The 12,525-nt window shown below is 39.1% G+C and overlaps 1 protein-coding gene across 7 annotated transcripts in view; it reads left to right on the top strand.

Moving 5' to 3' along the window:
* The window catches only part of DOCK10 (dedicator of cytokinesis 10), a 2,344,342-nt gene that overhangs the window by 1,743,195 nt on the left and 588,622 nt on the right, over window positions 1-12,525 (top strand). The gene's annotated exons all lie outside the window — the stretch shown is intronic.

The raw sequence follows: 12,525 nt of genomic DNA, 5'->3' as shown, positions 1-12,525 counted from the left end.
TACTGATGTTCATAAAGTGGCATTGCGCACTACCTTAGAAAAGTATTCTGTTCCCCAACAAGGCAGGCCTTAGGTAAACTGGTGGCCTAGGTGAAATGACTCTATGCCCCCAACCCAATTTTGCCTACCTAAACTGTCCCAGTTTTTTTTTGTCTTGTTTTCTCTTCCTTTTTCTCACAGTTTGTCTTATTCTTCATTTTTTCCCCTGCAGTTATTCATGAATTCATACATTCGATGCATTCTGTCTAAGCAAGATTGCACTCTGATAACTTTGGAGGGAACCACAAGGTTTCCAGAATCCATGGGGGTTTTAGATGGTCTGAGGTTCATATTAGAGTTTTTTAACCAACTGTTTTCATTCACTGATTGCCTGAAAAAACATGACCAAAAAAAGAAATTCAGTCTTACTCCTCAGCTTTGTTTTTTGCTACATCTTTTCAGCACATCCTAACTAACTAAGACTACACTGTAATAACTATTGTCAAAATAACTGTATTAAGCTGCCCCCCCCCCCCGCTCCAGATGCCATGATGCATCAAGATGTTTTGAGATGCAATTTAAATACTGACGTTGGAACAGGGTGATTTTTCTGCAAAACAGAAAGCCCCCCCCCCCCCCAACAAACACACATATAGCTGGCCATAATGTAAGACAGAGGATGCAAACACCACGGCCTCAAAAGCCAATGTAAATCATTGCAGGTTTAGGCAATTGCAGGTTTATGCTTTCATAGGGAGGAGATATGAAACACTAGTATAGAAGTCTTTACTAGAACAGAAACAATGGCTGCCCCTTTTTTTTATTTGTACGATATTGCACTTTTATAGATTGAAAGTTTTTTTATGGAGTATGTGAGATAGAATTCATGGGTTAGTAGCTTGGAAAGTATTGTACTTTTAATTTCCAGAAATTTGGGATGTAATACATGTATGTCGGTTGTAGTTAGTAAGATGTTTGTGGGGGTCATTTTACTAATTTACTGTGGAGGGTTTTGAAATGCAGTAGCAAAACCTTTTGCAGCATATCGAGTTGAGTTGTTGGTCGGTTGCAGTTGCATTGTTAAAAACGAATGTGGCTGGCATGAGAGAAGGAGACAGAATCCTTAGTATAGTGGCTGGATCTACCTATATACCCAGGTCCTTAAATGAACCTGCAGTTTCAGTCACTGTCTACTGTATTAAATATGCACCTTTCAATTTATATCTTCCAAATCTTGCATGCTTAGTTCTTGATGTATTTATCAGCATTGTATTCTCCTGTGCCCAGATGGTCAATATAGTAAAGTTATTTTGCAGACATGCCCTGTCTGTAATATATATAATCAGTTTACCCAATTTCAAGTCATCTGCATGCAGACTGTGAAACACCTCAGATGAAAAGAATAGAGCTGAAAAATACAATCTAAACAGGTATGAGCACAGGACAGAGCCCAGTTGGATACCTTCACTATAACCAACAATTTCACCTGTCCAATTGCTGTGTGATACTTGCCATTTCCTATTTGTAAGCCACACAGCTATCTATCTTATCAAGAGTACATCAATACTGAGCTGTTCTAATATACTATCAGTGTTTTCTGTATGACCCTGTCAAATGTTGAATTAAATCTGTATAAATTACAAAACAGCACAATTTTTCATTCATAGCTGTTATTATATTGTTATAGAGCATCCTGTTATAGGTGGTAATAGATCTATTTTCAACATATGCATGCTGATATATGGTTTCTCGTCCCAAAGTTTCCAATTCTGACTAACCTTTCCAGTATTACCTTCTCCATTATATTTCTACAACATGAAAGTAGACTTAAGGGTCTGTATGACTCTGGGTCTGTCTTACTCCTCTTTCCCTTAAAGACAGAATTAATAAGTGCATGTCTTCAGTCTTGAGGAATCTCCCCATATTTATATGACCTAGTAAATAATAGATATAATGGTACTGTGAGTTCTTGCTGAAGTATTCTCAGGTCATTCTTGCTGAAGTGTTCTCTGGTCATTATTGCCAATTATGTTTCCTCCCTGTGCTTTGTTTGGATCCAGTTTGCATAGTTTTATCTATAATTTGATTTCAGAATCTGTGGTGACCTAGATATCACTGGGACAACTTATCAGCCCCCCCCCCCCCCACACACACACACACTTTGTGCATCCAAACTATTTTACATAAGATTTTGTAAATATATTTATAATTTGTTGTGTTTGTGAATAAACTTTGGAATCCACACACAGTTTATCAATGTGTATGTCTTTACTCCTTCCACAACTTAACTATAAAATGGTTTCCTATTATGCTCTATATCTTTATATAAATTTTCTTGAAATTGTTCTTTATTTTTGTCTCACTTTATTCTTATTTGGTTTGTCCAGTTTGTTTATTTCAGTTTTCAAAGTTGCAGTTCAACCTGTTTTCTATTTCTTATACTTTTTGCCTCCCACCCTAATGAAGTATCTTGTTCTTATGGAAATATATCTTCCTGACATTGTGTGCCTAGATCCTGATGTTAAACATTTTTTTTGATATTTTGCATTCAGACAATTTCTCTTTCAAAACTATCCACATTCCTTCTGTATTTTTCCATTGAATGCATCACTCCAATTAGTTTTACATAATGACTGTTTTGCTTCCATATAATCTGTAATTAACCTTCTGTGCATTGGTTTAGATTTCATTTTGGTAGAATTATCTAACAACAAATTACCCTTAATAACGCATGATCACTGCACATCAATGGTGGTAAAACCATGTTAATAAACATGTTAAGGAGTGTTAACAATTACAGGCCACCGTAAGGATTCAGTCTGGTGCCTGAGTTGTGTGTTTGTGGAGAAATATAAGGAGAAGTAAAGTAGTAGTACAGTTAGTAGAAAACTACTAAAAAGTACTAAAAGCCTTATAATAAGAACTGAGGTACCATAATAAGTATAATAAAAGAAGAAAAGTGTCATCTTCAGAAGATAAATGTATAAATAATGGGAAGCAATAAAAGATTTATAAGAAGAAGCAAGGTGTTGTAATGTTATGAAAGAAGAAAAGCACTGTCATCAGAAGATAAATGTATAAGTAATACAAAGTAATAAAGGATTTATAATAAGAAACACTGTGTTATAATAAGTATTGTGAAAGAAGAAAAATTGTCATCACAATATACATGTATATGTTATACAAATAATAAAGGGTTTATAATAAGAAGTGAAGTGTTATAATATGCATAATGAAAGAAGAAGAGAGAGGATATTAAGAAGGAAAATGTTGGTATAAGTGAAGAATCCTCAATTAATAATGTTGAATGGAAAGCATTTGTTGTTAGTTTTGGATGTATTTCTATTGTCATAAGCTACTTGGGATGTTCTGCTGACATTACTAAAGTTGTGAAATCTGATATTAGAATGACTGAAACTGTTGATGTGAGTGGAAGGTGCATAGAGGGTCGGAGTAAATTCAGTTTCCCTATTACTCTAGCATGTCAGTGGTTTCCTCTCCAGTCCAGCTGGTGAATCAGGGAATTTTGAGGCAATGTTACAACTGTCTCATGTACACGGACAACCCTCTCCTCCTCCAAACAGGTTCAAATATATGTGAGAGATGCAACTATTTAGCCAAAGTGGAGGCTGAGCTCTCTCATCTCAAAACTGGTGTAACCAGTCAGGAGCAGAAGGTAACCTCACACAACACAATTTCAGTATCACATAGTCCCACCACATCAGTGAACCAAACACATAAATACACAATAACATACTCGGAGGCTCTAAATAAAAATCTACCTAAGCAACAGAGACCTCCAAAGCAGACATCCAAGCAAACGCTACCTCATGACAAAACACACACAACACATAACCCACAAAGTCAGTGTGCCAAGCAGCCACAGCCATTAAGGCTGAATAACACACCTGATACTCTTGTTATAGGTGACTCTATTGTCAGACACACTGACGTCCTGCTCACCAGGCTGAATAAAGAGAAGGTCACAGTGAGCTGCCTGTCGGGTGCTAGGATCCGACACATAACGCAAGCACTCAGGTCACTCCAAAGCAAATACAAATATGACTCAGTCATTGTACATGCTGGTGTGAATAACCTGAGATGTACCTCCCTGGACTACATGAAAAGAGACATAGAGGAGCTCTCTGATCATGTAGCCCAGGCTGGTATGACCCTGACCTTGAGCAGCATCTTACCCTCACCTAGAATGATGCCACAATACAAAGACAAAATGATCGATTTTAACAATTGGCTAAAATTTTGGTATCATTCAAAGGGGATCCAGTGTCTGTCAGCCTGGGATGACATGCTCGACAAGCCACGTTGCTTCGCTAGGGACGGCTTGCACCTGTCACCACTGGGCTTTCGGATATTGGCAAAGGCTCTTGCCACCCCCATAGTGCCTTTTTTAGGCAAGGCTCAAAAGTCAAACCCACCCCCATAGACAGTACAAGGAACAAGAAACTAAGGGTAATGCTGCTAAACGCCAGAAGTCTTAACCTCAAGATGCACGCACTCGAAGCTCTCCTCAGTATGGAGAACATCGATATCTGTGCAGTGACAGAAACCTGGTTCAAGGCTCCAGAGAGCACCCCAGCACTACCAGGCTATACCTCATATCATGCTTTTCGGCCCCAAAACCCGGACCGAACCACAAAAGGAGGGGGTGTTTCCATATTTATCAAGGATATCCACACCTCCAGGTTAGTGGCATTGCACGAAGTATCGGAGACCATCCATGTGCAACTAACAGTGGGCAAGACTGCTTTTCAGTTTATAGCATCCTACAGACCACCCTCTCAAAGTCAGGAATCCCATTCAGCTTTCCTGAAAACATAGGAGAACATTAAGATCTCTCCGAACACCATTATATTGGGCGACTTCAACTACCCAAACATTGACTGGAAGCACTACTCAAGCCCCAGCACCTTAGCCCAAAGATTCCTGGAAATTATAAACTCAAATGCTATGGAACAACTAGTCACCACTCCCACAAGAGGGGACAACATACTAGACCTGATCATTACCAACATGGGGACTCTATGCTCCACACCAGAAGTATATCCCTCATTGGTAAGATCAGATCATAAATTAATTTCACTGGATGTCCACATCCCGACCCCACCCCCAGCCCAGAAAAACACAGTGAAAAACTTCTCAAAAGCAAACTTCTCACTTCTCAAAAACGAAGTGGAATCCTTCAAGGCCCCAGGGCCAGTGGAAACTACAGCCCAAACTGCAGAATCCTATATAAATGCATTCTACGGACATCTCCAGGAATGCATGGATCATGCTATCCCAAACAAAACCAAGACCCAATCATCCAAAGGCAGGCGTCCAGTCTGGTGGACCCCTGCCATAAATAAACTGTACAACAGAAGGAGGAAGCTACTACATGATAGAGCAAAATCCCTAATAGGGAAGGCATCTCTGATCAATACTAGCAAAAAATTACGATCCCTCATAAAATCCTCCAAGGCCAGCTTCGAGAGAAAAATTGCACAGGACACCAAGGACAATCATAAGGCTTTTTTCAGTTATGTTAGAAACCTGGGATGCAACTCCCAGACTTGTTCTGAGTTGATTCTAAATGACAAAAAATACACTGAACCCACAGACATCGCCAATATCCTGGCAGACAGGTTCAGTGCAAACTTCTCCACCCCTCCCCCCCAAAAGAGCAAGTATCTATCCCGGCAGAGGGCTGCCTCCCAAACATCTCAGATGCTCAGGTGAAGGCTGCCCTCTCCAAAGCAAAAAACACTGCTTCCATGGGACCAGATGGCATCCCAGGTTGCGTCCTACATGAACTACAAGAGGAACTAATCCCTCAAATAAAACAGCTATACAATCTCAGCCTCACTACAGGATATGTCCCCACAGAATGGCATACAGCAGCAGTGGTCCCACTCCACAAAGGTGGAGCCTCTACAGACCCTGGAAACTATCGCCCCATAAGCCTGACTAGCTTAGTCTGCAAGGCTATGGAGAGGATCATCATGGAGCTCATAAACAAAGACATTGGGGACCTACAGACACTAGATCCTTCCCAGTTCGGCTTTGTCAAGGGCAGATCCTGCCTTTTGAACCTGGTTGACTTCTTTGAAACAGTCACTAAAGCCATAGATGAAGGGAAGGTAGTCCACACAGCCTATCTGGACCTTGCAAAGGCATTTGACACAATACCCCACTCGGGCATCATAGATAAGCTATCCAGCTTAAATATAAACCCCTATGTCACAAGATGGGTCGCAAACTGGCTTAAAGACAGAACCCACAGAGTGAGAGTTGCTGGAGCCATGTCAGACTCGAAACCAGTCACAAGTGGCATCCCACAAGGCTCTGTCCTGGGACCACTCTTGTTCGGTATATACTTTTCCGAGGTACAGGCAAACGTGGGAGAACTATGGCTCACCAAGTTCGCAGACGACTGCAAACTGGGAGCCATAATCAACTCTCCAGCTGACACAAACATCCTTCAAAAAGGTCTCACAGAGACAGATAACTGGTGCCAGCGCCATGGTTTAAAGCTAAATGCCAAAAAATGTATAGTCATACCCTTTGGCAAAAACAATGTGCCCACAAATTACCACATAGGCGGAAACCCATTAAGTACAGAGAAAGTTATTAGAGACCTGGGGACCCAAGTTGATAGCAATCTCTCCTTTGAAAACCACATTGCCAAAGTGGTTAGAAAGACCTTCTACATAGCCCACCTCATCATGAAGGGTTTCACATCTAGATCAAGAGAGGTAATCATGCCCCTTTATTCATCCCTCATCAGGCCCATCATAGAATATAATGCCCCTTTTGGGATGTACCTTACCCGACACCTACAGCAATTAGAAAGACCCCAAAAGTATCAAGAGGATCAAGGGTCTCAAACAGATACCATATGCCATATGCTGCTCAGTTAAAAAAACTCCAGCTCTACTCAGTTGCATACCGCCTACTTCGAGGTGATCTATGCCTGACATACAAAGCTATGTCAAATCCAGAATTAATGGACATGCTCCACCTCAGTAAATCTAAATCCCTTAGAGCCACACGCTTGAGGGACTTGAACCTCAGCACAGAAATAAATAGAACTTGCTGGAGGGACAGGTTCATAACCCAGAGGCTCCCTTCGCTCTGGAATAGAATTCCAGTTCATGTGAGGCAGAGCACCTCACTGAATCTCTTCAAGAAGAATCTCGATAAGTGGATGGGGGATCGTAGGTTTATCCCAGGGATTACTCCCGTGTCACTATTAGACAGAGGCACAGTAAACTAAACCTTAAAAAGGGCACAGTATACTCAAATCAAGGGGTGGCGTAAGCCATACAGAATCGGGCTAGGCTTATAATTGCCCCAGGGCAGATAGCCTAGTATGAACCTATGAACCTATGTTAAGCTGATTTGGGAAGAAAAGGAGGATGTGATTATGCTGGAAGGATGTTTGAGTGAATGAAAGGCAAGGAGTGTGGATGGAACTTGGATTGATTGGATGGAGACAAAGGAATGTGGTATAATTTAGTATTTGAGTAATGATATGGGAAGGAAGAGGAAACAAAAGTAAGCTGAGAATGACTTCTACATGTTTGGAGGACAGCGTGGGGTCAGTTGCTCTCTTTTCTCACCAGTTAAATTACCTTGATATTGATATATAACATAGCAGGGGGTCTTTTGCCCTGGAGTAACATTGTATATATTTTATGTTGTACCAGCATGTTACCGGATGGGGTGTAAGTGTTTGGGGCTAGTGTACTGGAAGTTGGATGTGTACAGCTTTGATGAATTAGGATGGGCCCATTTAGACAATAATCACAAAGTACAAGACAGCGTGGCACACTTCTGAATGCAAAGAAAAATAGCTAAAAAAATATGTGCTTTTGTGTGATTTTAAAATGAATAATATTTAGAAGGCTGGTGTATAACATTACCTCTTTGTTTTTGTTTTTTTGTTTTTTTTTTAAGTTTACTAGGTTTATCCAGAGAATACAGACTGAGCTTGTCTAGAGTAAAACACAGGCAAAACATCTAGATTATGCAGGAGTCTTCAACCATTGTCCTTATTCTCAGTTTGTTACCTACTCATTTGGGTCAATTTGTGCCTTGCCTCATCTGACCTGACTTTGTTATGTAGTTTCTATTTGTTTTTCACCAATAGAGAATAATACAGACAAGTGCTTTCCAGTTGGTTCAAGCAGACTACAGCATTATAACATTCCATACCAGTATCAAAATAGTGTAACAATAATTAATTGATTGTATTCATATCTTTTTGGGGGGACTGGAGAAATCACTCTGGTAATTTTAGATCAAGTATTATACTACTAAAATAGAACATTAAATTATCATTTACAAAAAAAGGGATATATTCTTGGCACATACATTTACTTAAGTGTAGAATATGTTACTGTTGTACACCAAAAGTACAGCACCACAGTTCCTATAAAGAATGCTGACATCAATGTAACTGAGAGGAAGCACAGGCTGACCAGTAGCTGTAATAGCAAACAAAATGATTGTTTTGTGTGAGCCAGTTCTTCATCAGGTAAATGGTGTTATTTTCTTTGCTATTACATTTGTTTTATTCACCAGACCCAAGCATGGCTGAAGGCTCTGACATGAGCACTGCCATAGGTAATGCTGCACTGCACCCTGCAAGCTGATAATTTGGATCGGATTTTGTGTATGGAAGGCAATCCCCTGGTGGATCAACCTGCTTTCCCTGTTTGTAGTGCACCGAACGCTGAAGAGAATCTGCAAAGACGTTTTAATGAGCAGTTTATAGAGATAATGAAAATAAGCTGTATAAATTTAAACGTCTACAATGGCAGAGACTTCACCTCGAGGCTTCACTGCGGTACAGAATAGTGCCTAGAGGTCTACGTGTTCTAACTATGCCAAGTTATGGGGAAATTTTCCCTGAATTACTGAAAAAGTGGCAACAAATGAACTTACAATTGAGCTATGACTATATGAGGTTGTTGATAGATTTTTTCTTGCCGCAGGAGAGAGAATTAATGAATGAGCTCAAGGGGTTGCATATGCGCTTGCAGAACACTTATCCAGCAGATATTTTACTTGACAGAATAGATTGTCTACATGACCAGATTGCTGGATATGATAAGCGCCTACAAAATGGTAAATTAAAAAAGTTGCAAAGGGACATGACCGATTTCCAAAGTGGAAGGGTTTTTGCCTGGCTGAGGCAAACCCCCCACGAATGGAGACCAGGTGACTGAACAGCCTATCATGCATCGGCAAACGATGAGCAGGGAAGTGGAGGAGGAAGTGAACATAACCGATAATGCCATGGGCGGCGCTGTCCTACCTGAGTTAATGTTAGAAACGACCAAAAATACCCAAACGAGTACCATTCGTAAAGTACAAAGTAGTACATCTAACTGTACTAGTCACGCTACTTCTTTTTTGGAGGTTATGGGTCAGCAGAAAGGAACTTTGTTAGTGCCGTTTCAACTACAAGAGGCACTACCAATAAAAGAGAGATTGGGAGTCGAGGAAGGAGAGGGAAAACCCTGGAGAAATCCAACAGTCTAGCTGCACAACAGAGGGTAACACGGAGCAGAACTGCAAAGGTTTGGTCATAAATATCTCTAGCATACCATTGACTTCTACACAAACCTCTGTGTTAAGTAAAGGCTCATCTTTTATTCCATCGCAAAAGACGGATATGGTTGATATCCTACAGGAGTTAAGAATGTTTCCTAGAATGTTGAATCTTAAGACTATGTTTAAAAATACTGATAATGTGATGCATACCTTCACTAAACCAAGTACTTTTGTACCTAAAACACATCCGATAGTGGACACATTTGTCTCTGTCTGTGAGAATGAAATTAGAAAAATCTTTGATGAAGGTACTGTAGTTAGGAGGTATAATTTAAGTAAAACAGAGAATGAGGCACTATCTGAATTGAGAACCTTAGAGTCTATTGAAATAAGGCCAGCTGATAAAGGTGGAGGCATTGTGGTGTTGAGCAAAGATCAATATATGACACAAATGAGATTACTATTAGAAGAAAATAATACATATCAGATAATAACCTGAATACAAGCTAAGCGAATAATAGATAGAATCTCTGTTATGTTGTTTGATCTTTTAGTTAATGGGATGATTACAGAAGATCTATTTAAGTACTTTACTATTGAAAATTTTATATACATTTTATACTACTATTGAAAATCCAGTATTTCCACCTATATATGGATTACCTAAAGTACATAAGAACTTGAGGACTCTACCTATGAGACCTATAGTCTCAGGCAAGTGGTGGGCTACACAGCCCCTGTCTATTTATGTAGAAAAATATCTGCATCCTGTGTTAGAGACATGTAGTAGTGTGTTGAAAGACCCTAGAATGTTTCTAGAGTTACTATATAGCAAGACTAAAGACCTAACTGAAAACTTTTATTTTGTTACACTAGATATAGTCTCTCTATTTACAGTCATACCCAATGCCTGGGGTGTTGAAAACATCCGAAGCCTGTTGCATTCTAAACGTGTTTTTACCAATGAAAAGATCAGGTTGATATGCTCTCTACTTGAGATTATCATAGAAAATAACCTGTTTAGTTTTGGAGATGTGATGTACCTTCAAAAGATTGGCGTGGCAATGAGCACTCCGTGTGCCAACGGCTACACCAATCATTTGTTGGTTCAATGGGAATGTGTTTGGTACACTCGTTTTGTTGATGACATGTTTTTTCTATGGAAAGATACGCAAAATGAACTTATTTCATTTATTGAATATCTGCATGGCACTATCTCAATCTTGAAATTTACCATTAAATTTTCACAGAAAGAGATAGAATTCCTTGATGTTAAACTAAGGAAATCAGATATTTTATGGATTCAGACAAGTATTCACAGGAAACCCACGAGGAAAAATGCTTTGCTACATAGACAGCATGCATCTGAAATTTGTAGGTAAAAATGTAGTGAAAGGGCAAATCCTTAGACTGATGAGACTACATAATGATGAGTCACAGCTTAAGGCAGCATTAGATAAGCTTAAAGAAGAGTTTTTAGAGAGAGGGTATCCTGGTGATATGTATGATAAATATGTAGTCGAAATGAAGAGAGAAAGAAACATCAGAGGTAGACCCTTTTTTCTGAGGGAGCCAATAATACACCACAGGCGAATGACAGTAATGATAGTAAATTTAGATTCCCCCTTACTTTTAGCAGTGACATTAGTATTTTTTGTGAAGTATTTAAAAGAAATTGGAACATCTTGAAAACTATTAGAGACCTGGATGGTTTTATAGAAGATGCACCTAGTTTTGCTTTTAAAAATAAGAGGTCCCTTAAATGTCAACTGTACTAGGTCAACAAGAGTAATAGACTGAACAATTTATCTGAAAGAAAAGACACTTATATGTGCAGGAACTGTTCAGCATGCAGGTATATTCATTCATGTAGCACATATATCCACCCTGATCTGCACTTTGAATTACAAGCTAGGCAGTATGCTGACTGCAGAACAAAAAATATAGTGTACTTTGCTTTCTGCATAATATGCAATGCTTACTATATAGGAAAGACTAATCGTATGCTAAAGGAACGCATACAGGAGCAGTACCGAGATATTTCCAATAAAAAGGAAACAAAAGCTCTTTTTAAGCATGTAGAAACTAAGGGCAGACAGCATTCCTTTAAATTTATTGTTCTAGAGATTCTGCAGGAAGGAATGAGGGGTGGGGACATAAAAAACAGGACTGAGCTTGCAGAGCAGATGGATACTCAGGTTGAATGCATATACCTCTCCAAGGATTAATGAGGCAGTGTCCCTGAAACCCTTTTTAAAAGCTAGGACACTTAAGCATTAATGAGTTATTATCAGACAAATGTATTTTTTGCTATACTTTTTACTATTTTTTAAATGAAGTCCTTATATGAAGTTTTAGCATGCACAATTGAATAATTGATGTTCTTAATTAATGTTTTAATTGATTATTGAGTGTATAAAAGTAGGTGTATGAAAGGATTTTATTTGAGTCTGATGAAGCAGTCGAGAGGATTGTGAAAGCTCTTTTTGTCTCTACAATTAAAGTGGATTTATATCAGCCATGGTGACTGGCTCAGCCTGTTTTTCTTTATATCTGACCAGTAGCTGTAACCTGGAAATCTATAAAATGACCACACTGCAGACTGGCCATGTTATGTAATGAGAGGTGAGTGTGGAAAGGACACGAGTAGCAGAAATATTTTTCCAGGTAGAGAGAAAGTCTAAAAAGGCTTTTATGAGATGTGCTGAAGAAAAAATGGAAGAATATCCTAGAAGTCAACTTAAAATGACAGTGAAGAAGATGAAAACAAAAATAAGTGTTAAAAAAGTAAATTTTATAAACCATTCCTTAAGGAAGGCACATTACACAGGATGGCAAAGTGATGAAACGAAAAGCAGAGACCAGTATAAAACTAATAGTGAGTGGTTAAATAAGAGCGTATTCACTGGATAAATCTTTGAAAATTGAGTTAATAGATAATTCTAATCAGTGAATGAGGGAGAGAGTATTGTGATAGATTAGGTTACC

Source organism: Protopterus annectens, chromosome 4.part1, assembly GCF_019279795.1.
Source record: "Protopterus annectens isolate FY-2018-M chromosome 4.part1, PAN1.0, whole genome shotgun sequence".
Classification (NCBI taxonomy): Eukaryota; Metazoa; Chordata; order Ceratodontiformes; family Protopteridae; genus Protopterus; species Protopterus annectens.
The sequence above is the reverse complement of the archived record's forward strand: the minus strand, read 5'-3'. Positions and strand labels throughout refer to the sequence as shown.